Below are 27,871 nucleotides of genomic sequence, written 5' to 3' on the forward strand. Positions count from 1 at the left end.
ATTACATATTAGGGTGAGGGGGCATAACCTAGCATGATGGGGGGACTGATATCCCAAATATATCTGAGGCAACACAGCTAGCCCTAGAGCTATGGAACATGGTTAACAGAACAATAATGGAAAAGCATAAGGATTTTGGGAAAGAAATCAGAAGCCTTCATGATGGATGTGGAAAGCATCAAACCTAGCTCATAGGGTTAACATAATGAAGATGATGGGTAGTTATAAAGTGTTATCCATAAATAGGCACATTCCAGTGATACATGCAGGAAAGTATCCTAAGACTATTCAGGACACCTGCAACATTTTCATATAAGAAGGTAAGCAATCAAGAATAACAAGGGAAAATTGCAGCTGACTGGGGGGGGCATGTTTCAGTAGATGCATAAGAGCATTCATCATAAATAAATGACAATAAAGGCAAAGCCAGATAAAGATGGAAGCAGAGAGTAGGACAGATAAAGGGCTCTGACTTCTTGAAAGTGGTAGGATTACTGCTACAAAGCAGACGGTAGCGAAGATCCTAGGGAGAAGAACAGTTCAAGTGCACGCGGCTAATAGTATGTCTGAAACTGATCATCCTGGAGATTTCAAACTGGAAGTGTGATAAAAGGGGGTGAGAATGGTGGGTCAACTTTTAAAAGTGAGAATAAGGACAGGGATACAAATAATCAAAGAAACAAAATGGCTGTGATCACAAGATAGTGCTGGAGAAAGTTCAGGGTAGAAAGGAAATTGCAGAAAATATGGAAAACAATCAAGAGAAGGTGACAGGAATTACAGAAAAGGAGAGAAAACATTTGTAAAATGGGAAGTGCTGAAAGGGAGGAAAGGGGAAGGCTGAGTTATGGAGAGCTACAGGCAGAGAAGAGAGGGACACAAATTAGAAATGTCAGGGAGCAAAACAAAGGATGAAGGAACAGTGAGAGTGAATGGAAGTAGGTGTGGCACTTGGCATGAGAAACCTGAATTCTAGTAGGGTCTGGGACCTGCAGCCACAGCTGTTCATTAATGGTATTTAACAGCAGATGCATTACAGAAAGAAGGGGAGCAAGTGATGGCAGATACTGGAGGTGTGGTGAACAGCAGACAAGCATCATCCATATGTTCTGGATACATGAGGGGGAAAGAACCTTTGTGACACAACATGGAAAAGTGGGAAGAATTTTGGGAGACACACATAAACTTTTGGAAGTCACATCTAATGAAGATTGATCCAAGCAAGGCTAGCTCGATAGATATTGTACAAGACAAACGGTAATCCTAGGAGGGCAAATCAAACAACCGCTTACCTCATAATGGAAGGGATATGCATTTAGTGTGAAAATATATATCCAGAAGGGATATGCATTTAGTGTGAAAATATATGTCCAGAAGGGATATGCATTTAGTGTGAAAATATATATCCAGAAGAGATATGCATTTAGTGTGAAAATATATGTCCAGAAGGGATATGCATTTAGCGTGAAAATATATATCCAAAAGGGATATGCATTTAGTGTGAAAATATATGTCCAGAAGGGATATGCATTTAGCGTGAAAATATATATCCAGAAGGGATATGCATTTAGTGTGAAAATATATATCCAGAAGGAATATGCATGCAGTGTGAAAATATATATCCAAAAGGGATATGCATTTAGTGTGAAAATATATATCCAGAAGGGATATGCATTTAGTGTGAAAATATATATCCAAAAGGGATATGCATTTAGTGTGAAAATATATATCCAGAAGGGATATGCATTTAGTGTGAAAATATATGTCCAGAAGGGATATGCATTTAGTGTGAAAATATATGTCCAGAAGGGATATGCATTTAGCGTGAAAATATATATCCAGAAGGGATATGCATTTAGTGTGAAAATATATATCCAGAAGGGATATGCATGCAGTGTGAAAATATATATCCAAAAGGGATATGCATTTAGTGTGAAAATATATATCCAAAAGGGATATGCATGTAGTGTGAAAATATATATCCAGAAGGGATATGCATTTAGTGTGAAAATATATATCCAAAAGGGATATGCATGTAGTGTGAAAATATATATCCAGAAGGGATATGCATTTAGTGTGAAAATATATATCCAAAAAGGATATGCATGTAGTGTGAAAATATATATCCAGAAGGGATATGCATGCAGTGTGAAAATATATATCCAGAAGGGATATGCATGTAGTGTGAAAATATATATCCAGAAGGGATATGCATGTAGTGTGAAAATATATATCCAGAAGGGATATGCATTTAGTGTGAAAATATATATCCAAAAGGGATATGCATGCAGTGTGAAAATATATATCCAGAAGGGATATGCATTTAGTGTGAAAATATATATCCAAAAGGGATATGCATGTAGTGTGAAAATATATATCCAGAAGGGATATGCATGCAGTGTGAAAATATATATCCAAAAGGGATATGCATTTAGTGTGAAAATATATATCCAGAAGGGATATGCATTTAGTGTGAAAATATATATCCAAAAGGGATATGCATGCAGTGTGAAAATATATATCCAAAAGGGATATGCATTTAGTGTGAAAATATATATCCAGAAGGGATATGCATGTGGTGTGAAAATATATATCCAAAAGGGATATGCATTGAGTGTGAAAATATATATCTAGAAGGGATATGCATTTAGTGTGAAAATATATATCCAAAAGGGATATGCATTTAGTATGAAAATATATATCCAGAAGGGATATGCATTTAGTGTGAAAATATATATCCAGAAGGGATATGCATTTAGTGTGAAAATATATATCCAGAAGGGATATGCATGCAGTGTGAAAATATATATCCAAAAGGGATATGCATTTAGTGTGAAAATATATATCCAGAAGGGATATGCATTTAGTGTGAAAATATATATCCAGAAGGGATATGCATGCAGTGTGAAAATATATATCCAAAAGGGATATGCATTTAGTGTGAAAATATATGTCCAGAAGGGATATGCATTTAGTGTGAAAATATATATCTAGAAGTATTGCATTCTATCAATGTGTAGGACAGCAGGTGAACTGAAACTAAGAAAAGGAAGAAAAGAAAATGGGTGAAAGTGAGCAAAATTGTTACCCAACACTTAATCTAGGCAGCTGAATCCAGGAGAATCATGGCAAAACAAAACGAGTTTACAGATGGTAAATAAGAGTAAATGGAGTATCTGAAAAGTACAAGGTAAGGGCTGCTGAAAAAGGATGAGTAATAGAAGATGCTAAGAGACTAGAAACTCGGACAAGTAGAGGGAATATTAATAGGCTAAGCAGTGACAAGACGACTAAGTTAACTGCATATATTTAGATGCTTTTATTACTAACTGAGAAAAATGCCATGGATCTGGGCAGTATGTGTCTCTTTGTACATAAGTACATATAAAATGAAAACTAAAAAGAGGATACACAAAAACAATTGCCTTGAAGACTAGACTACACAGCCAACTACTTTGCGATGTCTCGGACCCAACAGGGCTCTGATCCAACATAAATCTTAAAACCATCAACTCAGCACAAAAGTCATTAAAAAAGGTTGCATACAGTTCCTTGGAAACCTTGCTAATGGTAGCTAACATTGCAAATCTTCCGAGAGATTAAAGAAATGACTCCTAACCAATCAAAAATCGATATTTATTTATTTATTTTATTTATTTTATTTTACATTTGTTGACCGGGATAGTCTGACTGGATACATGTTCATTTTCAGCGGAGGCCCAGGGAGAAAAGCTCCAAAACACAATACACAAAGTTATCAAGACAATACTTAAAACATAATAAACAGAAAGTTCTTTAGTAATAGTAATAGTAAATAGCTAGCCCACGCAGGTTACAACAGTGGTCTCGCAAACAAAATTTACAGTCATTCATTTGTACCATAAGATAAGTAGATTTACTAATATAGTTATGGTACAGCAGTTTAGTTGTGGAGATGGTGCTAGTCGGGTTTAGGGCAGGGGCATAGCCAGTGAGATTTAAAATATTTTTTAAAACTTGTTTTGAATAGAGAAAGTGAGGATTCCATGGTGAGGTCTGCAAGAATTATGTTCCCGATTTTGCCAATGGAGTTGGCAAACAGAGCGTCCCCAGCTGAGTTGTTGTATTTGAATGTTAGTACCAGTAGTCTGTTAGATGATCGAAGTAGCCTGAGGTTACTATAGGGGCTAATGATGTGTTAAGTGCAGGTGTATTATCAGGTTTGTTGAGAACTTTATGTGCTACTATAAGCTGGCTGAACTGCAATAGGGTGGGTAATTCGAGCCACTCTAAGAGATTTAGGTTTTGACAATGATGTGTCCTATATGCCGAACCTGTGGCAACTCTAGGAATGTGGTTGTAACAGCAGGATAGCTTGTTAATATTGGTTTTGTTCAAGTTGGTGAGTAGGGAGAGGCATAGAGAAGAGTAGAAAGTAGGTGAGAGCAGGCAATAGCAGTTCTTGCAAGAGGAGTAAGGAAAGGTTTGATCTTGTAAAGGGAGCCAAGTTTTTTGTTAACAGTTTTGATAGTTTGAGTGACATGGGAATAAAATTTGAGGTTATTGTCTACTATAACTCCCAGGAGTTTGGTTTGGGCTTCTGTAGAGATGATAGTGCTGTTATTAGATTTTATGGTGAAGAATGGAGGGAAGGACCTATTAGTGGGTGAGAAAAGAAGCAGTTGTGTTAGGGTTTAAGGTCAGATGGTGACTGGTAAGCCAATTTTCGATGATATTGAAAGTATTCTGGGTTAATGTCAGAAGATTTGTTGGGGAGGTGGCAGAGCAGATCAAGGTGGAATTATCTGCATAATGAATGCAGGTAGCATTTGGGATGATGGAGTGGAGGTCATTAATAAAGATAGAGAAAAGTAGGGGTCCTAGAATAGAGCCCTGGGGGACTCCTAGGGTGATGGGTAGATGGGTTGTTAGCTTTCCCTGCCAAAGGACTGCTTGTTGTCTTCCAGACAGGTAAGATTGAAACCATTGGAGAGAAAGGTGGTCTAATGAGAAGGTCTTCAGAGTTTGGATGAGTAATTGGTGACTGAACATGTCAAAGGCCTTGGAAAGATCAAGAAATAGTGCTGAGGATAGTATGTTGTTGCGGTGGTGGTTAATAACATTAGAGAAAGAGAGGAGTGCTGAGGTGGTACTATGGTATGGCCTAAAGCTGTGCTCAGAGTCAGCTAGCAGCTTGTTCTGAATTAGATGGGGCATAAGTTGTTTTTGGACACATTTCTCCATGATTTTAGCTAGTGGTGCTAAAATAGCTTTATGTCTGAAGTTTGATAGTTCAAGGAGCTGCCTTCTTTATGGAGGGGTATAACATGGGATATTTTCCAGACTGAGGGGATGGTACATTCGAAAATAGATCTATTAATCAAGACTGAGATAGAGTATGCAGTGGAATCTGCAGCTTTTTGCAAAACTATGCAGAGATGAGGTCAGCAGCTAGGGTGGTAGGCTTTAGTTTCTTAATTAAGGCTTTGATAAGTGGAGTGGGAACTGGTTGAAAGTTAAAGGAGAGTAGAGGTTTGGGGGTATTAGTCTCTGAATTAGAGCAGGTGGGAGTGAGTTGGCTAGCTAGAGCCTGGATAGTCTCTGTGAAGAAGCTACAGAAGGAATTTGCAATGTCTTCCAGAGATTTGTGGTTAGACACTGAGGGGGTTGGGTTAGAGGTTAGGCCTAGGTGCAGGAGTTTGTTTATTCCTGCCCAAAACTTTTGTGGCTTGTTATGATATTTCTGTTGCAGCTGGCAGTAGTAGTTTTGTCTAGAATAATGGATTTTTTTGGTGTCATTCCTTAGCTGTTGATATTTAAGTTGGTCAAGTGGGGCTTTAGTTGAATGCCAAGTGTCTCAGGCTTTGTTTCTTACTATAATTTTGGATTTGGTTTCTTTTGAAAGCCATGGTGTGATATTTGTTTTTGTTCTAACAGTGCGGTGAGGTGCATGGGAATCAAGGATGGTAAGGAATTTTGTATTAAAGTGATCTACTGCTTCATCCAATGGAAGTTGTTTTAGAACTAACCAGTTGCAATCCTTGAACTCATTTTGGAAATTGGTGAGGTTAAAGTTCCTTTTGTTTCTTATTGTTTTATAGGTGGGCTGGTTTGGGCTGTCCACCTTAAGCTTTATAATATATGTGAGACAGTGGTCACGTATGTCATCAGGCAGAGTCCCTGACATACATTTGAGGATGGCCATTGATAAGTATCCAATCTAGGGTACTCTCTTTGCTATTGGGTTTACTAATCCTGGTGGGGGAGGATATGGTCTGTGTAAACCCATATAGGTTAACATGTGTAGTAGGAGAATCTGAGGAACAGGTGTTCCAATCAATGCTGAAGTCTCCTAGAACAAAGGTTTCTTGGGGGTCGTCACTAGATATCCATTGTAAGATGTCTTCTAGGGTGCTAATGTTCTTACCTGGTGGAATGTATACACAGGCAATGTACATACATTTGTTTTTCTTGATTTGAAGTTTGGAAATAAGAATTTCTGCATTATTAACCTGGGGAGGTTGTTGGGTGCCTGTGGTAACAGTTAGGGTAGATTTATAGAGTATGGCTAACCCTCCACCCTTCCTCATGGACTGGTCTAATCTAAATATCTGATAACCTGGGAGTAGTACCTCATTGTCCTTAGTAGCAGGTTTTAACCAAGTTTCTGTGAGACATAATATGTCCAGGGAATGAACTGCTAGGAGGGCATGCAGGTTATGGACCATATTGTTTAAGCTTCTGATGTTTAGATGACAGGCTAGGAATTAATTTGGGGGCCTATCTGACAAATTTGTGTTAGTAGGATTATTGGTATGATCTAATTGCAGCAGGTGAGGATGGACCTGGGTTAGGGTGGATGTCTCCCTACATCGTGAGGTTGTAGTGTAAACTCATTATAAGTTTCAGTATTTTATTTATACGTTTTTGATAGTTTCTGGTTTTCAGGCTGATGTAACTGGCTCTATTTGGTTGGTAACATTTGGGAGTTAAAGAGATGGATGATACGGGGATCATGAAGTGTTCATTTTTATTTGATACATTTGTGGTGGAAGTTTGGAATTTAGGGTAGCGGAATCCGAGGTAGTTCTGAATTTCATAGGTGGTGTAGAGATAAGGAAGAAGCAGCAGGGGTAGTAGGAATATTTTGGATACTAGCATTGCTACTGGTTGGGGTATTATACTGATATTATTTAGAACAGAAATGTATAGAGAAGACTAGGTAAATTGGCACTGGTAGTGGGCAGTGCAGTTAATTAGCACATTACTGTTGATTGGCTAGTGAGGAGGAGGTGTGGTTTAGGTACTATAAATTGAGCAGTACTAGGAGTGTGTGGGATTTGGGGGCAGGGTGGGGCATGGAGTGAGCCTGAGCGTAGCGAGGGCAAGCGGAGCTGGGCTAAACCAAATCACAAGATAAGGTAGGTATTTTACTGAATGTAAAATGATTTATTCCATTTTAGAGTTACACAGCCAGAATGTAATCCAATTTAGGAGTAAGTAAAGAACTTATTTTATGTCTTTAGAGGTACTTTTACTAGCGACTATGTGTTAGCCAATTATAGTAAAGTTTTAAAGTTTTTTATGGGAGCTCAGGGGAATTAATTGCCAGTACTATGGACCCAGTTCAGCATTAGGTTAGACATAGAGTTTATAGGATTAAGAATAGTAACCTTGTGCAGACTTTTAACTTAGAGGGATATGGTGGTATAGCCTTCCGTAGTAGTCACAAGGGAGATGTCCTTTAGTGTTAAAACCCTTTCACTGATAGCAGAAGGGGACAGTACCTAGAAGGGGACATTATGATTAGAGTTCCTTTCATTAACTGCTGTTAATAACCTTAAGAGCACCATTAATAAACATTTATTTACACAATAAATAAATTTACACAGTAAATAAATACATAGAAATAAATATTTTTAAAGGTACCTCCTTCTTATGCAAAAGAAAAAAAGTTTCTATGGCGTAATATATTAAATATTTGGTATACCAGAATATGGAAATTCAATACCTACTCTGAAAACCCAGATTACTGTATATTTTATTTAAAACCCTTATTCATATATAATAGAATTACGTTTTCTTTAACAATTAATGAAACATCAGTTTAGCTATTTAACTGTATTGATTTCTCAGTTTTGCATAATAGCCCAGTGCTAAAACCTAGATATTAGAACATGGATATGGTAGTTCACTTTGTTAGGAACTTTAAAATAAATACATGTGGAATTCTAAAGAATTCCTCTAAAGTTTTATCATAACTCTCTTTTCTCTGATGTATTGTTTAGTACATTCAGATATGGGATCTCTTATGAAACTTCAAACATGAAGATGCTTCAGAACCAAAATGCCTAACACAAATTCCTGAAAAATCAAAAGAACAAAACTAACAACTGTAAGTAATTCCCATCAAAATCACCAAACTTATATATACCAACTGCAAGTTTGCAGAACTACTAATAACAGAGAAATGTCCCAAAACAAAGCAGCCATTGTCAATGCACTCTTAAAATTGCTCCAGCAGTGATTTCTTGTTGAAAATAGTGAACAGCATTCTCTGCCATAGCATCCTATGATTCAAACAATGAACACTTAAGCAATTTGCTCTTGGCCGTCTCTAGATATGCCTCAATTATGTTTCCCACCCCTGCAACCAGTTGGTGAACTTTAGCATATAAGGGGTTCTCTGCTTGTCCAATGCGGAACTCCAGTGTTGTGAACATAATGCAAATGAACACAAACATTTTGCACATCAAATCCAGACTTGTTAACTGCTTTTGATTGTTTGTTAGGGTTTTGCTAATATGAATATAATTTTTTTTCTAAACATTTTGCACATAAAAGCCATAATAGCTATTAGCTTTTGATTGGTTGTTAGGGCTTTGTTAAAGTTTATATCAATTCTTTCTGCAGTTTTGTAATTTTATTAACCTTGAAATTTACCAATGAGTTGCTAGCTTTATTTAATGCTAAACTTTAAGTTTGATTTTATTGAAGTCTTTCTGACTGTTACAGTCTTGTTCAAATTGAAGACTTTATGGACACTAGGAATCTTGCTGAAAAAAGAATTCTGCATACTTTAAAATAAATAACCTGATAAGGTTAATGTAAATCAGTTTCTCCTATCTTTTGGCTGTTTTTATTCCAGCTACTCATGGACTGACACAACTAAATGCCATCCGTGTATCTGAGTTTGAGTAAATTGTGACAAACACTACTGTTTCTATACTTTCTTTGAGTTGATGTGATCTTGAAGTTAGTATATTTATAAATCAATGGAGTTGGCAAACAGAGCGTCCCCAGCTGAGTTGTTGTATTTGAATGTTAGTACCAGTAGTCTGTTAGATGATCGAAGTAGCCTGAGGTTACTATAGGGGCTAATGATGTTTTGAGTGCAGGTGTATTATCAGGTTTGTTGAGGACTTTATGTGCTACTATGAGCTGGCTGAACTGCAATAGGGTGGGTAATTCGAGCCACTCTAAGAGATTTAGGTTTTGACAATGATGTGTCCTATATGCCGAACCTGTGGTAACTCTAGGAATGTGGTTGTAACAGCAGGATAGCTTTTTTTTGGACATACAGGGGGCTTGACTCATTCAATAGCAAAGTTTTTCTGACTTTTGCAAATCACAAGCAGAAAGGTTTGCTAATGATCAGCAGTGATTTACCGGACCTTGAGCACATATTGACTGTGTTCCTTTAGTCTTTCCATTAGTTTTATGTCAGATATGACTCTTTTAGAATGTGGCAACCACTACTGACTTATCATAAATGGCCGAACCATCTATAAAGTGAAATTAAAAGGACTGGATACAAAATATCTTCAAATTAATCCATCAGTGTTTTCCAATGTGTCTCACATTCAGGCTGTCTCTGGCATTTTAAAGCATCACTGATTCATGCTGTGACCCTACAGCTCTCTGACCACCCTACAGCTCTCTGACCACCCTACAGCTCTCTGACACCAACTCATGCTGTGACCCTACAGCTCTCTGACCACCCTACAGCTCTCTGACACCGACTCATGCAGTGTTAGTAGGTAAGTCCACCCTCCAGCTCTCTGACCACCCTACAGCTCTCTGACCACTCTACAACTCTCTGACACCGACTCATGCTGAGACCCTACAGCTCTCTGACCACCCTACAGCTCTCTGACACTGACTCATGCTGTGACCCTACAGCTCTCTGACCACCCTACAGTTTTCTGACCACCCTACAGCTCTCTGACCACCCTACAGCTCTCTGACACCAACTCATGCTGTGTTGGTAGGTAAGTCCACCCTACAGCTCTCTGACCACCCTACAGCTCTCTGACACAGACTCATGCTGTGACCCTACAGCTCTCTGACCACCCTACAGCTCTCTGACACCAACCCATGCTGTGACCCTACAGCTCTCTGACCACCCTACAGCTCTCTGACCACCCTACAGCTCTCTGACACCGACTCATGCTGTGACCCTACAGCTCTCTGACCACCCTACAGCTCTCTGACCACCCTACAGCTCTCTGACACTGACTCATGCTGTGTTGGTAGGTAAGTCCACCCTACAGCTCTCTGACCACCCTACAGCTCTCTGACACTGACTCATGCTGTGACCCTACAGCTCTCTGACCACCCTACAGCTCTCTGACCATCCTACAGCTCTCTGACACCGACTCATGCTGTGTTGGTAGGTAAGTCCACCCTAAAGCTCTCTGACCACCCTACAGCTCTCTGACTCCGACTCATGCTGTGTTGGTAGGTAAGTCCACCCTACAGCTCTCTGACCACCCTACAGCTCTCTGACACCGACTCATGCTGTGTTGGTAGGTAAGTCCACCCTACAGCTCTCTGACCACCCTACAGCTCTCTGACACCGACTCATGCTGTGTTGGTAGGTAAGTCCACCCTACAGCTCTCTGACCACCCTACAGCTCTTTGACACCGACTCATGCTGTGTTGGTAGGTAAGTCCACCCTACAGCTCTCTGACCACCCTACAGCTCTTTGACACTGACTCATGCTGTGTTGGTAGGAAAGTCCACCCTACAGGTCTCTGAACCAAAGTAACTAGTGTCCATGTTTAAGAGCGGCCACTCAGTAGCCAAGTTATACACTGCTGAAAATGTTAGTTGTTACCTGTAGACACTATCAACTAAGTTAGTTTTTCTCAGATTCATATCAACAACATATAAGAGAACATTTGTGATGGCTGTGTTGACCATTTTGCAGTGGAAGTTAAACTTCTGATATGTAACTAGCACTCACAGGGGATCTACTGACAGGCTTTGCTAGAAGATATAAATCATTGCACTAGGTTAGAACAGTAATACAGCAGACGGTATTGTTGACTCATTTGTCTGGTTCTATTCCCAGCTGGGGTGCTTTTTGTGTGGAGTCTGCATGTCTTCCCTGTGTGGGCTTTCTCTGGGGTCTCCGGTTTCCTCCCACATTCCAAAGACATATAATAGGTGTACTGGGCACTCTAAATTGGCCATAGGTGCACATGTGTGGGCATGGTATGGAGAAACAACTGTGGTAGGGCTAGCTGTTGAAGTGACACTCCAACCTTCAATGCTAGAAGTCTAAACCTCAAAATGCACTCTCTTGAGGCACTCCTAAAAATGGAGAACATCGATATCTGTGCAGTAACTGAGACCTGGTTCAAGGATCCAGAGTGCATCCCTGCAATACCAGGCTACAACTCTTACCACACCTTTCAGCCACTAAACCAGGACCGAAATACTAAAGGTGGAGGAGTGTCCATATTCACCAAGGATATTCACACCACCAGGCGAGTTGCCCAACACAATGCATCTGAAATTCTTCAGGTGCAACTAACACTAGGTAAGACTGCAACCCAAATTGTAGCTTGCTACAGATCCCCCACCATGCCCCAAGATTCTCACTACACCTTTCTAAACATACTGGAAAATATTAAGATACAAACAAACACCCTAATACTGGGTGATTTCAACTACCCTGCCATTAACTGGGAAAACTACTCGTGTACTAACACCTTTGCCCAACAGTTCTTGGATTTCATAAATTCCAATGCCCTGGATCAACTAATCCATAGTCCCACCAGGGGCTCCAATATCCTAGACCTGATCATTACCAACATGGGAAATTGATGGTCCACACCTATGGTCACCCCTTCATTGGTCAGGTCTGACCATAAGCTAATCACGCTTGACATTCAGATCCCTCCCCCACCAACCAGTAAGGAAACCTCCGTAAAAAACTTCTCCAAAGCCAACTTCATGCTACTCAAGTCAAAAGTGACAAACTTCATGGCACCCATGCAGATGAGAACTGAATGGTCGACTGCTAAATCCTACACTAAGGCACTGTACGAGCACATCCACTCGTGCATGAATCATACCATCCCAAATAGAACCAAGACGCTCTCCTCCAAAAAAAGGAAGCCAATTTGGTGGTCCACTGCCATAAACAAACTTTACAACAAAAGGAAGAAACTGTTGCAGAAAAGAGGAAAATCCCAGGATGCACAAAACTCCCTTACCAGCCTCAGTAAGAAGTCAAGATCCCTCATAAAATCCTCCAAAGCTAGTTATGAAAATAAAATTGCCAAAGATTCCAAAGATAACCACAAGGCATTCTATAGTTATGTTAAGAATCTAAACGGCAATGCTCAGATCTGCTTTGAGCTACAACAGAATGGCATTAAATATACTGATCCCAAGGATATTGCTAATATCCTGGCAGATCGACTAAGTGCCAACTTCACCCCTCTCTCACCTCCTAAAGAGCCCATCTCAATACCGAACAATTGCCAAATTTCGGTAATAATGGCCACACAGGTAAAAAACACACTCTCCAAAGCTAAGAATACAGCATCCATGGGACCAGACGACATCTGGGGCTGTGTACTATATGAACTACAAAATGAACTGGCACCTCACCTAAGTATCATGTTGAATCATAGCCTCACCTCAGGCTTCATGCCCACTGAGTGGTGCACAGCTACAGTTATCCCACTCCACAAGGGGGGATCCACCTTGGATCCTGGGAACTACTGCCCCATCAGTCTGATGAGCCTGATCTGCAAGGCCATGGAACGTATTATCATGGAACTTATAAACAAAGACATTGGCAACCTTCAAACACTGGACCCCACCCAGCTGGGTTCGTGAAGGGCCGATCTTGTCTCTGAACATAATCAGTCTCCAGAGCTGTGGACAAGGGTAAGGAGGTCCACACAGCTTATCTGGACCTTGCCAAGGCCTTCAACACCATCCCCAACTCTGGAATCATAGATAAACTTACTAAGCTGGGCATTAATCCCTACGTCACTCAATGGGTTGCCAACTGGCTTACTGACAGAACCCACACTGTAAAAGTAGCCGACTCCAAATCCAACTCCAGACAAATGACAAGTGGAGTACCTCAGGTTTCAGTCCTGGGACTGCTCTTGTTTGGCATCTACTTCCCTGAAGTACAGGCCAACACTAAGGGACTCTGGGTAACAAAGTTTGCAGATGACTGCAAACTGGGAGCCATTACTGAATCTCCAAATGATGTGGATATTCTACAAAAGGGCCTTACAGAAACAGATGCTTGGTGCCAGAACCATAGACTCAAGCTCAATGCCAAGAAATAAATGCATAATTATCCCCTTTGGGAAAAAACATGTACCCGTGAATTATCACATGGGTGGCAGTACACTAAACACTGAAAGTGTGATAAGAGACTTAGGGACACAGGTGGACAGTGGTCTCACCTTTAATAACCACATCACCACAACAGTCAGGAAATCCTTCTATGTGGCACACCTCATCACTAAGGACTTTTCATCCAGAACAAAGGAGATCATTGTCCCACTGTACTCATCCCTCATTAGACCCATTATAGAATACAACGCCCCATTTGGTATGTACCTCTTAAGACATCTGCAATAACTGGAAAGGCCGCAGAAATACCTCATTAAAGGACTCACAGGCCTAAAACAGATGCCCTATGCTGACCGTTTAAAAAAACTCCGGCTATACTCTGTCGCATATCGTCTACTCAGAGGTGATCGCTGCTTAACATACAAGGCCATGTCAAACCCATAGCTGTTGGACATGCTACACTTAAAGAAATCCCAATCCCTTAGAGCCACACGCTCCAGGGATCTAAACCTTGTCATCACAATGAACAAAACTTGCTGGAGGGATAAGGTTCCTGACCTAGAGACTCCCCAGACTCTGGAATAGACTGCCCATACATGTCAGGCAGAGTGCCTCTTTGACCCTCTTCAAAAGGAACCTTGATGATTGGATGGGAGATAGGAAATTCACCCTGGGGATCACGTCAGTCACCCTGCTAGACAGGGGTCTAGGGAAGCAAATATTATGGGAAGAAATAGCCAGGGAATTGTTATGGCTAGGCTTGTATAGGCTCTAGGGCTGATAGCCTAGTACTAACCTATGAACCTATGAAAAAAAAGGTCGTGGATGGATAATTAACAAGTTGCACTCGTACTATGTATCAGACAAAAACAGTCTACTCGATTGCTATAATGAATGATTTTTTTCTAAGATCAATCTTTAATAGATACAGTTACCAGAAAATAGGAATCAGTGCTTTGTCACATCCAGTATTTCTTCCACCTTCACTGCTCTTACTGTTCACTTTAAGATATAAAAAAGATGCCAGTGTTACTACAAACTGTTTTTGCAACCGCCTTTTTAAGTTCTTGAGTTTTTGATAATGACTGTTATTAAGTTTTATGTTTCATCTTTAAATAATATTTTACTTTTTAATATAGAGTTATAAAACATGACATATACTTTTAATATATGGTTGTAATCATTGCAAAAGATAGCTATGAGCACTGTTAAGAGGTTTACAGTCCAGTGGTACCATATTGTTTTAAAATGACTGTACTATGCTTTTGTCCTCAGTCATACAATAATATCTGCCTATATGTTTACTTCATTCATCAATTTTCTTATTGAAAATCAATGCTTGCATAAAAGATCTAATGTCATACTAGTCCTGTTATGGTCAGCTCTTGTTTGTCTATTTTCCACCACTAAAAGATGTCATTGGGAACAGAACTCTAGTCAAGTTATCTGATTTCCTCATTAACACAATATCTAGAGCACACAAGTACATGAAGGAGTCTTGAAGGAGTTCAGTAACGTTGGTGCTTTCCATGAATTCTTTGATACTGTTAATGAGTCTGTGGGACAATGATGCCTAGCATAATCCATTTTTACTTACCTTACACAGGTCACTCATAACTTGGAACCACCTAAGTACTAGTATCTCCTTGATGTAATTCATGTCATTCTTTTATTTGCAGGGGTTGAGATGATTTAAGACCACATCCACTCCTAGATAGATAGATAGATAGATAGATAGATAGATAGATAGCTAGATAGCTAGATAGACAGACAGATAGATAGATAGATAGATAGATAGATAGATAGATAGATAGATAGATAGATAGATAGATAGACAGACAGATAGATAGATAGATAGATAGATAGATAGATAGATAGATAGATAGATAGATAGATAGATAGATAGATAGATAGATAGATAGATAGATAGATAGATAAAAAAGACACAGATAGATGGCAAACAGATGCATAAGACAGATAGATATAGCTAGATAGAGAGATAGATGGATAAGATAGAGAGAGAGAGAGATATTAAAAGATAGATAGATGTAGACAGACACACCCACAGACACACACACACACACACACACACACACGCACACACGCACACACACACACACACACACTGATTTCAGCCAAGGATCTTATCTCCCATTTTTTTTTAACCTCTCACCTACAAACGCCATCAACACCTTTCATTTATATTTATTTATTTATTTGTCCTTTGTGAACCAGGTTAGTCCACTGGGCTGGGGGCCCATTTTCAGTGGCGACCTGTGGAGGAAAGCTCCACAAACACATGATAAAAAAGATTATGCCAAAAAATAATATACATATATCATAACCATACCATATTACATTGCAAGTTTAGGAACATTAAAATGGGCAAGATAAAGAGACGTGAGTAACGACGTTACTGGCATGTAGAAATCATTAAAAGTATGCATTTTGTGCATGTACAACAACAAAATGATAGAGGTCGAGTTGGTGAACACAATGGAAGAATAGTAAGTGGAGTGCAGAGAAGGTTTAAGAAATAATTGAAGGGACAAAATAGCAAAGAGTGTCCGTTGTGTCAGTTATAGGGGGTGGGGTGGAAGGAGACATGGTAAAGCTAGAGTGGAGAGAAGGAAATGAACAGGAAAGAGTTGGGGTGGCCAGGGAAATAAGTAAAATAGGGGGGCAAAGTGGGAGGAAAGTTTAGTTATTAAGAGTGCTCAGTGGTGTAGCTATGGATTCACAGGATTGTAAGTATATATAATGTATGAAGGGAACTGTTTCAGATTTGAGATATGGAGCATTTATAAAGTAACATGCCAATAGTTTTCTTGGACTTGTAGGTGTTCAGTAGTGCTTGGTCAGTGGTATGGAGAGATCGTGCAGGTTTGTAGAGGGATAGGAGGGTGGACAGGGAGGGGCAGTTTTCAGGTTTGTAGAAAAGAGAATGTGCAATTTGTAGCTGTGAAAGTTAGAGTAGTTGTGGCAACTCGAGTCATTGAAGTGTTTTAGTCCAAGGCAGTGATGGGATTTGTAGGGGAGATTACAGGCAAATCTAGTTATCTGGTTGTAAGTTTGTTCTAGTTTGGTTAGGAGATTTGCTTCGATGTGTGTGAATATAAGGAAAGTGTAGCATAGGCAGGGGAGAAGATAGGCTGGGCAAGTGAGGTCCTAGTGGTGTTAGTTAAGAATTTTTTGTGTCTATATAGCAAACCTAGTTTTTGATTGATCTTATTGATGGACTGTAGGATGTGATGCTCAAATTTCAGTTGGTCGTCAATAGTGATTCCTAGAAGTTTTGTAGTGGAGTCTGCATAGATATCGGTGTTGTCAAGAGAAGTGACACTGAAAGACATTTTAAGATGGAATAACGATTTTGGGAGGAAAAGGAGGAGTTTGGTTTTCTTTGGGTTAAGGATTTGTTGGTTGTCAGTTAGCCAGTGTGCGATGATATTAAAGGAAATCTGCGTAAGAGAGTGCAGGGCAGTGGGGTTGTCAGAGAGGTGATAAGGGTAGAATCATCCCCGTATTGGATTAGTGAAGATGAGGTACAGACAGAGTGAAGATTGTTAGTGAAAATATTAAAGAGAAGGCGGCCAAGGATGGATCCTTGGGGGCACCAGTTTGGATAGGTAAGAAAGGTGAGTAGGAAGTCTGCTTTTTAACAGACTAATGTCGGTTGTTGAGATAGCTCGAGAACCAGGGGATAGTGGAGGTGGAGAGGTTAGGTTCAGAGAGGAGTTTAGGGTTGAAAGCTTTAGAGAGGTCAAGGAACATACATGATACAAATTTATTGTTATCCCTTGCTTCTTCTACAGTCTGGGTAAAAGATAGCAGGGCTGTAGATGTGCTGTGGTAAAGTCTAAATCTGTGCTGAGAGGGGGTAAGGAGGTTTTCATGAAGTAAATAGGACATAAGTTGCCTATGAATGCATTTCTCGAGAATTTTTGAGAGAGTGGAAAGGATGACTATGGGTCGATAATTGGTAGGATCAGTGCAATTACCTCCCTTGTGAAGTGGAATAATATAGAATGATTTCCAGATCTCAGGGAATGAGGATTCTTTGACAGAATGGTTAATAAGAATTGAGATGGGATATGCTATAGAGTTGGCATGTTTAAGAAACTGTGCAGGTAGGTTGTCAAAAGAAGGTGAGCAAGATTTCAGTTTTAGAGGAAGGGATTTGATATCGGCAGTGGAAACAGGTTTCAGGAAGAAGGCTGACTGGGGCTGGGTGGTTGAGGGGGTTAAAGGTAGTTTTTGACTGTAGTCTGGGGGGGTAGTAGGGTTAAAGGTAGTTTTTGACTGTAGTCTGGGGGGGTAGTGGGGTTAAAGGTAGTTTTTGACTGTAGTCTGGGGGGTTAGTTTTCTGATAGAGTCAATAAAGTAGTTATTTAGAAAAGTAACAGTTTCAAGATGGGTTTTGTCAGGGAAGGGGTTGGGGTAGAGGATTTACAGGGATGGAGTATACTGTTCATAGTGTGCCAGAATTTTTTTTTGATTAGAAAACTGGGTGGACTAGGTTTCTTGATAGAATTTTGTTTTATCCTGAATAATAAGATTTTTAGTGATGTTTCTGAGTTCTTTATATTTAAGGAGGAGAGAAGGAGATTTTGACTTAGACCATTTTTTCCAGGTATTGTCTCTAAGTTTCATGGTGAAAAGGGTATCTTTGGAGAGCCACAGGGTGGGGCTTGGTTTGATCCTAATTGTCCTAATGTGAGCTAGGGCATTTAGTAAGTTAAGGACAATTTTGTTAAATTCAAAAATGACATAATTTAGAGGAAGGCTATACAGGTGAGACCAGTTGATCAGGGAGAGTTGGTAGTTAAAAGTTTCTGCACTGAATTTGGACAGGTTACAGCACTGTCTATAGAGGTGGGTTTAGGGGTTTGAGAAGGTAGCCTGTTTTATTGTCAAGCAATCCCCCAATGCAGTTACTCAGGTACTATTTTGAGTACACTGCAAATGAATTCTTCAATTCTGCCATCTTCATGGCACAGTGGGATAAATCCATATCTGTGACCTCAAAACCCATGATCTGTTAGTGGGTCTATATCACATAGTCGAAGTTACTTAACTTCGAACACCTAATGGGTGAACCATTATGTTCAAAGTTACATAACTTCAACTACCTAAAAAAAAAAAAACAACGGACAACAAAATAAACTGTTGTAAGCAGGGAGCAAGCCCTCCTGCACCCCCCACACCCCCAGCTACTTAAATATACCAACTCTGAGATTGCACCACATTGAAGTGAATGAAAACCTCCGCCTATGGAGATTTTCATTCAAAAGCTTGAACTTTTACAAATTTGAACATATGGTCTTGACCAAATGTGGTTCGAACTTGTAAAAGTTCGATGACGTGATAGGAACCCTCTGTTAGCAATGCAAGTGTTGCAGGAGGAGTCAGCCAGGGTTGGTGAATGTAAGTGGCTGCCATTGTCTCTTCTATCCTGAAGGAAGAGTTGTCTCAGCCCATTGCTTTACTGATGTCCAGTGGAGTATAGACATCAAAGCACACTTAGCCAGGCATGCAAATGCTTGTAAAGTAGCACACTTACTCTTGCTTGGGCTGGGCACGTTCTGTAGGGCAGTACTGCAGACCATCTGTGGACAAGGCCCTCACCTCACTTTCATATAGTTCTCCAGCCAGGAGTCAGTTTGTGCATACCCTTAAATTCAGGTAGCCTGGTCCAAAGGTGAAACCACTGGAATGAAGACAATCCTGTCAGCTTTCAGCTAAGAGCACTATGTTAATGCCACTGAGCTGCGAAGGGGATTATCTTTATGGGAGGTTGGCATAATGGTTAAAGTATTTACCTTAGAGACCTAAGGTGCAGGGTTTAATTTTCACATGGGATAATTGCCTGGGCTTAAAATGGTCCATAAGGGCTTTTAGCCTAGTACTAATCTATGAACCTTTAAACCTTTCTATTAATCTATGGCTGCCTGGAAGATAGTATATCTGAGTAAGCAGATAGGGAAACAGTTGACAGGTTAAAGGCAAGAACATATAAAATGAAATTTTTGGATATAAACAAAATTAAAATGTCTTTGGTCTTTCCTGTAAGAGGTGACTATTAATAATTACATACAAATTAAAATAGCAGTGTTACTTTTGAATTAAAGACAAATTACAACCATCTCTCTAAATAATTATCATGGACATCCATGCAGGTGATATCATCTCAAAAAAGTGTTTTAGTTGTCTCAAATAAGACTTAGCCTCCTGTTCAGCAATTATGAGTTATTTATTTCTCCAGCCTCTGTTCCACTGCAGAGTGCAAGCTTTCAGGACTCCTTCAAAGAACTTGTTGATGACCAGCATGTGAAATCCTGACTATGCATACACACAAACCCGCAGAGATGCTCACACACATACAGGCATGCAGACACACACACACACACACACACACACACACACACACACACACACACACACACACACACACGAATGCACACAGACACACACACACAAACACACGCACACACACACAGACACACACGCACGTGCGCACACGTGCACACAAACACACACACACACAGACACAAACACACACACACACACACACACACACACACACAGACACAAACATACACACACGCACACACACACACATACACAGACACACACGCGAACACACGTACCTTATTCTCTTGTTCCATTTACTTAGTAGCTTATCATGTCTATCTCTTTATTAAAATAATTGCCTTTGTCTCAGCCTTCAACTGACAGAGTGTCTCATATTTGGATTCATTATAGATTTGTGTTGATGCTTCATATGCTATTTTATTTTTCTATTTTGTCAAGAATATCATTACTTGAATTGGGTAGACTGAAAAATCATTAAATGGAGGATTAATTAGGGATAGTAATAGGAATCTTACAGCAAACTGTTTACCCACAAAAGCTACACTGAGACTAATGTTTTTAATTCATTTTTAGTTTTATTAATTGTTTAAATTGCTTTGAGTTCTGCTTCAGTTCTGCTTACTTTGAATATATACAAGAGATATAGATGAATGCCTATTAGGACTTCATAGGTTCATAGGTACTAGGCTAACTTCCACCAGGTTCTTTACAAGCCTAGCTGTGCAACCTAATTCAGTTTTATTCCAAAATACCTTGGGTGTTTATATGGTGGGGTATGATAGTAAAGAAGTACCATATGGGGGTATGTTAGTTGGGGATTAATTTACCTACCGTCAACCTCTGTCCATCGGGCACATGGGGGCCAGACCAGGGATGAATTTGTTATTTCCCATCCAATGATCAAGGTTTCTTTTGAATAGGGTCAGGGATGACCTCTGCTTCATGTGGATCAGGAGCTTATTTCATAGTGCAGGGATCCTTTGAGACACATAGTCTCTCCAGCAAGTTCTAGTTATGTTACAGGCAAGGTTCAGGTCCATGGATCGAGTGTTTCTGGCACAGTTGGTTTTGTTGATGTGCAAGAGATTCATCAGAACTGGACCTGAGGATGCCTTATATGCCAGGCATAGCTCTCCATTCAGTAACCTGTAGGAGACTGAGTATCATGGGCGTGACAGAGGCTGAGAAGAGTGATACTATAACTTTATTGGACCTGGACGCCATACCCTTGCTTATGAGTTGGTCAGCATAGAATGACTTTCTTACTATCTTAGCTACATGTTGGTCAAAGGCCAGATTACTGTCTACATGTTTTCCCTGATCAGATACTCTTAGCAGTGTTTTATCAATGGAGTAACTAGCTTGGGTGGACAATTTCCTAAAGGGCATCATAATGCATTTACTCATGTTTAGTTTTAATCTGTGGCTTTGGCACCAATCATAGGTTTATGTAGAATGTTGCTGTCATGGGTGGAATCTATGACAGCTCCCAATTTACAGTCATCTGCAAACTTGGTGAGCCAGATGCCTTTGGCATTAGCTATTACCCTTGAGAAGTGGATGCCAAAGAGAACAGACAAGCCCTGAGGTACTCCGCTGGTGACTGGTCTCCTAGTGGAGGTGATTTCACAGTTCCTGACTTCTTGGGTCCTATTTTTGAGCCAGTCAGAAATCCAGCAAGTTATGTAGGAATTTATGCCTAGTTCTGAGAGTTTGTCAGCAATAACTGACTGGGGTATTGTATCAAATGCCTTGACCAGATCAAGGTAGGCGATATGCACCATTTTCCCCTCATCTATAGCCTTGGTGACCCTCTCAAATAATTTTTCCAGGTTGATTAGGCAAGAACTTCCTTTAGCAAAGCCAAACTGGGATGAGTCCAGTGTCTGTACATTGCCTACATCCTTGTTATTCATTTCCATGATAATTTGTTCCATGGCTTCGCATATCAGACGTGAGAGATGGATGGGTCTGTAATTCTCAGGACTGGTTGATGGTCTACCCTTATGAAAAGGGATTACCATTGCAGCCCTCCCTTCACCTGACATGTAACCTGTTTTGAGGCTGTAGTTGAACAATGCCACAAGCGGTTCTGCCATGTCTTGTTTTAAGCTATTTAGGAGACAAAAATGGATATTGCCTGGGTCCACTGAAACAGTGTTTATGGCTATTAGAGAGGGCCACCAGGACCTGCTCCCTGTTGATAGTCTGGGGGGAGGAGATATGCTAGAAGTAATTTCAAAGGGTTTATGGTAGAGTGGGGGGTGAAGTTAGAGCTTAATCAACTTGAAAATTTGCTATGTCACCCTGGTCAGTGAATGTTGTACCATTTACCATCTGTTTGTACACTGCTGTGTGCTACTTTTAAGGTTCCTGAACATAGCTGAAGAAGACCTTGTCATTAGCTTGGAAGGCTTTCCTATTGGACTTTATTAGACCTCTTAGTTTCTTGTTTAGTTAAATCAGAGAGCTCTTGCCTCTATGAGAGCTGCTCTTTCTGATTTTGTTCATGACTTTTTTCTTTTGTTTTATAGTTTCTTAAGGTAAAGATTCCACCGGTGTGGTTTGTTTTTGGTGTTACATCTGGGCTTACTTCTGATAGGTATGGCAGCCTCAGTGCAGCCCTTTACATGTTTTTACAGGTTTTTGAATTCTGCATAGGTAACTGTGTTCTTGGGGGTTGAAGGAGCTGTGAATTTTGACAAACTGTAATTTTAGTTTGCTTTAGAATAGTTGATAACTGTTATGGGTTTTGATGGGTTTTCCGGGTTGATTTTTATTTTGAGAGAGACAGCTTTGTGGTATGACCTCACTAATGAGGATATGACATCAGATGAAGGGGTTGCAACATTCTCCCATGTTGGTGAGTACTGTGTCCATTATGTTTGATCCTCTGATTGGAGAGCACACTATCTGGTGCAGGATGTTTGTGTGATAAAGTCCATGGCATGTTGTGCCTATGAGTTAGAGGCAGTGTACATTTCCCAGTCTACAAAATTAATAACAAACATAACAAATTTATTATAATTTTAAAAATGTCATGAAAAAATGATTTCATTATTTTTATCACTGTGCAACTGTGGCCTTTCCCTTTAGAAATTGTATACCACTATTCTAAATGTAATTCAGAGCAGAATATTTCCATTCATTTATTTTTAGAGTTCCCCTTTGACTACATTATATGTCTGCTTCTGTTTTCTTAAGAAATGTGTCCTACTTAAATTTTAGTTTATGTTAAACACAATTATATGTTTAAAGTAAGCGCTTTCGGTAGGGAAGCCTTCCCCACCTTCTTCAGACCAATAATATACAAGTCTGATAAAATGCAATGCCTTTAAATAATATGCAAAGTGATGACATCACGATCACACTGTTCCCAATTAACTAATTACTTAAGTTTTAGCTAAAACATATAACCCCACATAATGCTTACAGTATTAAGAAATTAATGTTATCAATTTTAAAAAATATTATTAAATATTTAACCAATGCTAGAACGCAATGTTAAAAAACATTATTAGAAAAAACATTATTAGAAAAACATTATTAGAAAAACACTACCAAGCATAACAGCAGCAGCCTAGCAAAAAACCATCTCAATAAATTGGAAAATAAATACACATGAACTCTATATGTCAATCTATGAGATTTTTATCATCATTTGTGCTACTAAATAAATATAAACATCCTATAGCTATATTACTGTCCCTATAAATTAAAATGTGTTATAGGATGTAAACACAAACTGTTTTTTTTTAAAAACGAACAATACACGATATAAAATGTGTAAAACTGAGAACACTTCACAAATACCAACTACTATAGATCATCAAAAAAACAACTTTTAAGTGTAAAAAGGCCCATAAATAAATGTGAATATATTATAATTCAAATAACTATAATTATCTATCTAAGGCCAGCAATCTAAGAAAACATTTTAAAGACAGTACTTCGTTCAAACCTGGCACTGTATATGAAGCTGTACGAATCTGCCAGTATGCTTCCTGTTGTTCTAAGATGATCTGCCATGGACCCCCCCCTCACATCTGGTGATAGCTGTTGAACCACTGAAAACAAAAAAGCATGATCCTCATGTACTATGATATGTTTAGCTAATGCGTTATTCAAATCGCTTTTTGCTATAGCATACAGATGTTCATATGTTCTTTTTTTGAGTGGTCTATCAGTTTTGCCTATATAAAAGGCTGGGCATTTTTTACAAACTGCCACATAGACCACTCTACTAGAACAACAATTGAATGTACCATTTATGCAGTATTCTTTTCCCGCTAACAAGATGTTGTTTCCAACATACACATGTTTACAAAATTGACAACACCCACATTTTCTCATACCTGCATTCCTATGATTAGGTTTTTGTTTTCTCAACTCTAGCAATTGTTTCAAATTTTGGCCTCTCCTATAAGTGATGATAGGCTTATCACCTACCCTACCAACTAGTTGATGGTCATCCAAAATTATTTTCCAATTTTTTCGAATGATGCTTGAAATTGCATTGGCGTCACTGCAAAAGGTGAACAGAAAGGATATTCTAAAGTTATTATTATTTTCTATTACTGTTTTAGTGGTCATGTTACCTCCCCCAAGAAGTGGTTTAAAATGACCTGATTCTCTTTTGATGTACACTTCATTCCTCAAATCTTCAACAAATTTTGGAGGGTACCCACGTGCCAAAAACATGTTGTGAATTTTATTACATTCACTTATGAAATCACCTACATCGGAGACCATTCGAGCTGCTCGAACAAATTGACCTTTGACAACACTTTTTTTCTGATGTAAAGGGTGAGAGCTAGAGAAATGTAGATATGTATTCGAAAAAGTACTTTTCCTGAATATGGTTGACTTAAATCTCTTTAACTCAACATCCTTACTAATTCTGACATCAAGAAATGTTATCTCATTTGGATTTATCATGTTAGTAAATTCCAAAAAGTGTGTCATCCCAGATAGTGTTTCAATAAAACTGGGAATTGCTTCTAAAGGACCATTCCATAAGAAAAACATGTCATCTTGGTACCTAGTGTACCAAGATACATGTTGTTGGTAAAATTCATTTTGGAACAAAAATTGGAACTCCCAAGTGGCTAGTACACTGTTAGCAAACGTGCAGCCACAAGGTGAACCCATTGCTATCCCACTGGTTTGGATATAAAAATTATCCCCAAAAACAAGGAAATTGTTTTTGAGAATAATATCTAACAGTGTTTCGACCAAATACATATTTTCCTTAGATGCTCCCTTGCGGAGCATAAATTCAATTGTCCACTGGATGCCCAACTCGTGTGGGATAACAGTATATAAATCTTTTATATCAACTGTCAAAAAAATGAATTTGGGGTCAAAGGGAATCCTATTGATGTTTTGTAAAAATTCCCAGGAATCCTTGCAAATTTGCGCTTCATTCTTTAACAATGGTTTTAACATGCTATCAACCAATTTTGCTGCAGCATATGTAACAGATCCCCTCCCATCTACTATAGGTCTAAACGGTGGATCGGCCAAGTTCTTGTGAATTTTTGGGGTTCCAAAAAGAGTGGGAATTCTAGGAGCTGGCATAATGAGATATTCTAGTGTATCATGATCAATAGTACCTTCTAAAAATAGATCATCATAAAATTGTTTAATTTTTTTGTTTGCTATATTTATCTCATTGATGCTTGAGACCGTATACGGACCTGAATTCAAGTACTCAAGCATCTTGTTTTCATATTCACAACTATCCATCATGATCAAACCACCGCCCTTATCAGGGGCCATCACACAAATTTGGCATTCATTGAGCAACTAGATGAATGTCAATTCATCATGGTTAACATTCAATTTCTTTTGTTGCCTTCTTCCTGACACAAAATGTTGACTGTTATTTATAGTTCTTAAATCTAGCTCGCACATTTTCTCGAAGAGCTGCAAAGTGTTGCTAAGAGGGGGATTGAAAACACTAGAAACCTTATGGCAACTAAGAAGTGACGGAGTATTGCCTAATAACAATGCTAGATTTAATTTGCGGACGTACAATTTTAAGTCCACTATAGTTTTCACTAGGTTACACTTCTTGTCTGGGACAAAAGAAAGACCCTTAGCAAAAAACTCAATAATATTATTGTCCACTGTTAAGACTGTGTAATTATAAATTTTAAAGTCACCACTTAAGTTACACAGAATTGTTGGTCTATTTGTCCCAAATGTTAAGCTGTTGGGGTCCGATGTATTTTCAATCAGCGTCTCCGCTGGTTCCCCCTCTTCTTTCTCTGATTCCGTCCACGAAAGTTGCTGTTCGAGGACGCATTTCGAGTGGTGTTTCCCCTGTGAAAACCCTGGTTGTTTTCATCAAAGGACTCATCTCTTTCATCAGATTGAGCATTGTTGTTCATATTTTGGGCTGTTTGATTATTGTTTGCACCATTGTTACGTAAGCGTTCGCTTCTGCGAACGGTTACTGATTCTCCTTGTCCAATATTATTTTCAGTGTTCTCACCCCCATCCAAATTTACTGAATTACTAGGTTCCACATCTTGTAATCTCCATGCTGCTACTTGACCCAATGGGGGTGGGGGATAGGCTTTATTATTATTATAGTCCAACATGTCTCTATCAATTTTGCGTTTCTTATTATTAACCATTTTGTTGATAGAACTTTCAATGCTAGACAATACCCTCTGGAAATCGTACTTATATCTTACAAAGTCAGCATGCTGTTTTAAGGCAGATTCAAGATTAATAAGCTCTTCTTGTAATGAGCTTATTTCAAATGAATAAAATTTGATTAGGGATTCCATGAAATCGAAACCTTGTTTGTCAAATAAACATAAAAGTTCTTTATGGAATTCAGAATTCCTAATAATCCCTGCTGGGAAGCGCCACTGGCGCAAGCCCTTCGGGACTATGTGCCTGTGAATTTTGACAAACTGTAATTTTAGTTTGCTTTAGAATAGTTGCTAACTGTTATGGGTTTTGATGGGTTTTCCGGGTTGATTTTTATTTTGAGAGAGACAGCTTTGTGGTATGACCTCACTAATGAGGATATGACATCAGATGAAGGGGTTGCAACATTCTCCCATGTTGGTGAGTACTGTGTCCATTATGTTTGATCCTCTGATTGGAGAGCACACTATCTGGTGCAGGATGTTTGTGTGATAAAGTCCATGGCATGTTGTGCCTATGAGTTAGAGGCAGTGTACATTTCCCAGTCTACAAAATTAATAACAAACATAACAAATTTATTATAATTTTAAAAATGTCATGAAAAAATGATTTCATTATTTTTATCACTGTGCAACTGTGGCCTTTCCCTTTAGAAATTGTATACCACTATTCTAAATGTCATTCAGAGCAGAATATTTCTGAAATAACATTCATTTATTTTTAGAGTTCCCCTTCGACTACATTATATGTCTGCTTCTGTTTTAGTTTATGTTAAACACAATTATATGTTTGCCTCTGTTCTCTCTCTTTTTGATATCTTTTCAGGAACCCTGGAGTTCATTTCTATGTAGCATAATGCATCAGTGTTCATTTTACTCAAAATTACTCATCTGCCATCACTGGAGTTACACTTACCACAAAATCTCCACATTCATTCATTCGTTCATTCATTCATTCAGTTGTCCATGTCCACATTATCTTACATAGGGTCGACCAGAAACTGGAGCCTATCATAGTCCTAGTATGCAATGGACTTGTGCCAGAAAAACAGTCCCAGATGAGACAGTGGCCTGTTAAAGGATACATGCAGACACTCACTCACATACCACACCATTAACCTGCAGGGAATTTAGAGGATTGTTAATCACCTGATTGTATGCCTTTAGAACACACAATTTACAGGACTGAGAGTTCACCTAACTCTATATCATTAGCAGGTACAAAAAAAAACTACAA

Source organism: Protopterus annectens, chromosome 17.part0 (assembly GCF_019279795.1).
Source record: "Protopterus annectens isolate FY-2018-M chromosome 17.part0, PAN1.0, whole genome shotgun sequence".
In the NCBI taxonomy this organism is placed as follows: domain Eukaryota; kingdom Metazoa; phylum Chordata; order Ceratodontiformes; family Protopteridae; genus Protopterus; species Protopterus annectens.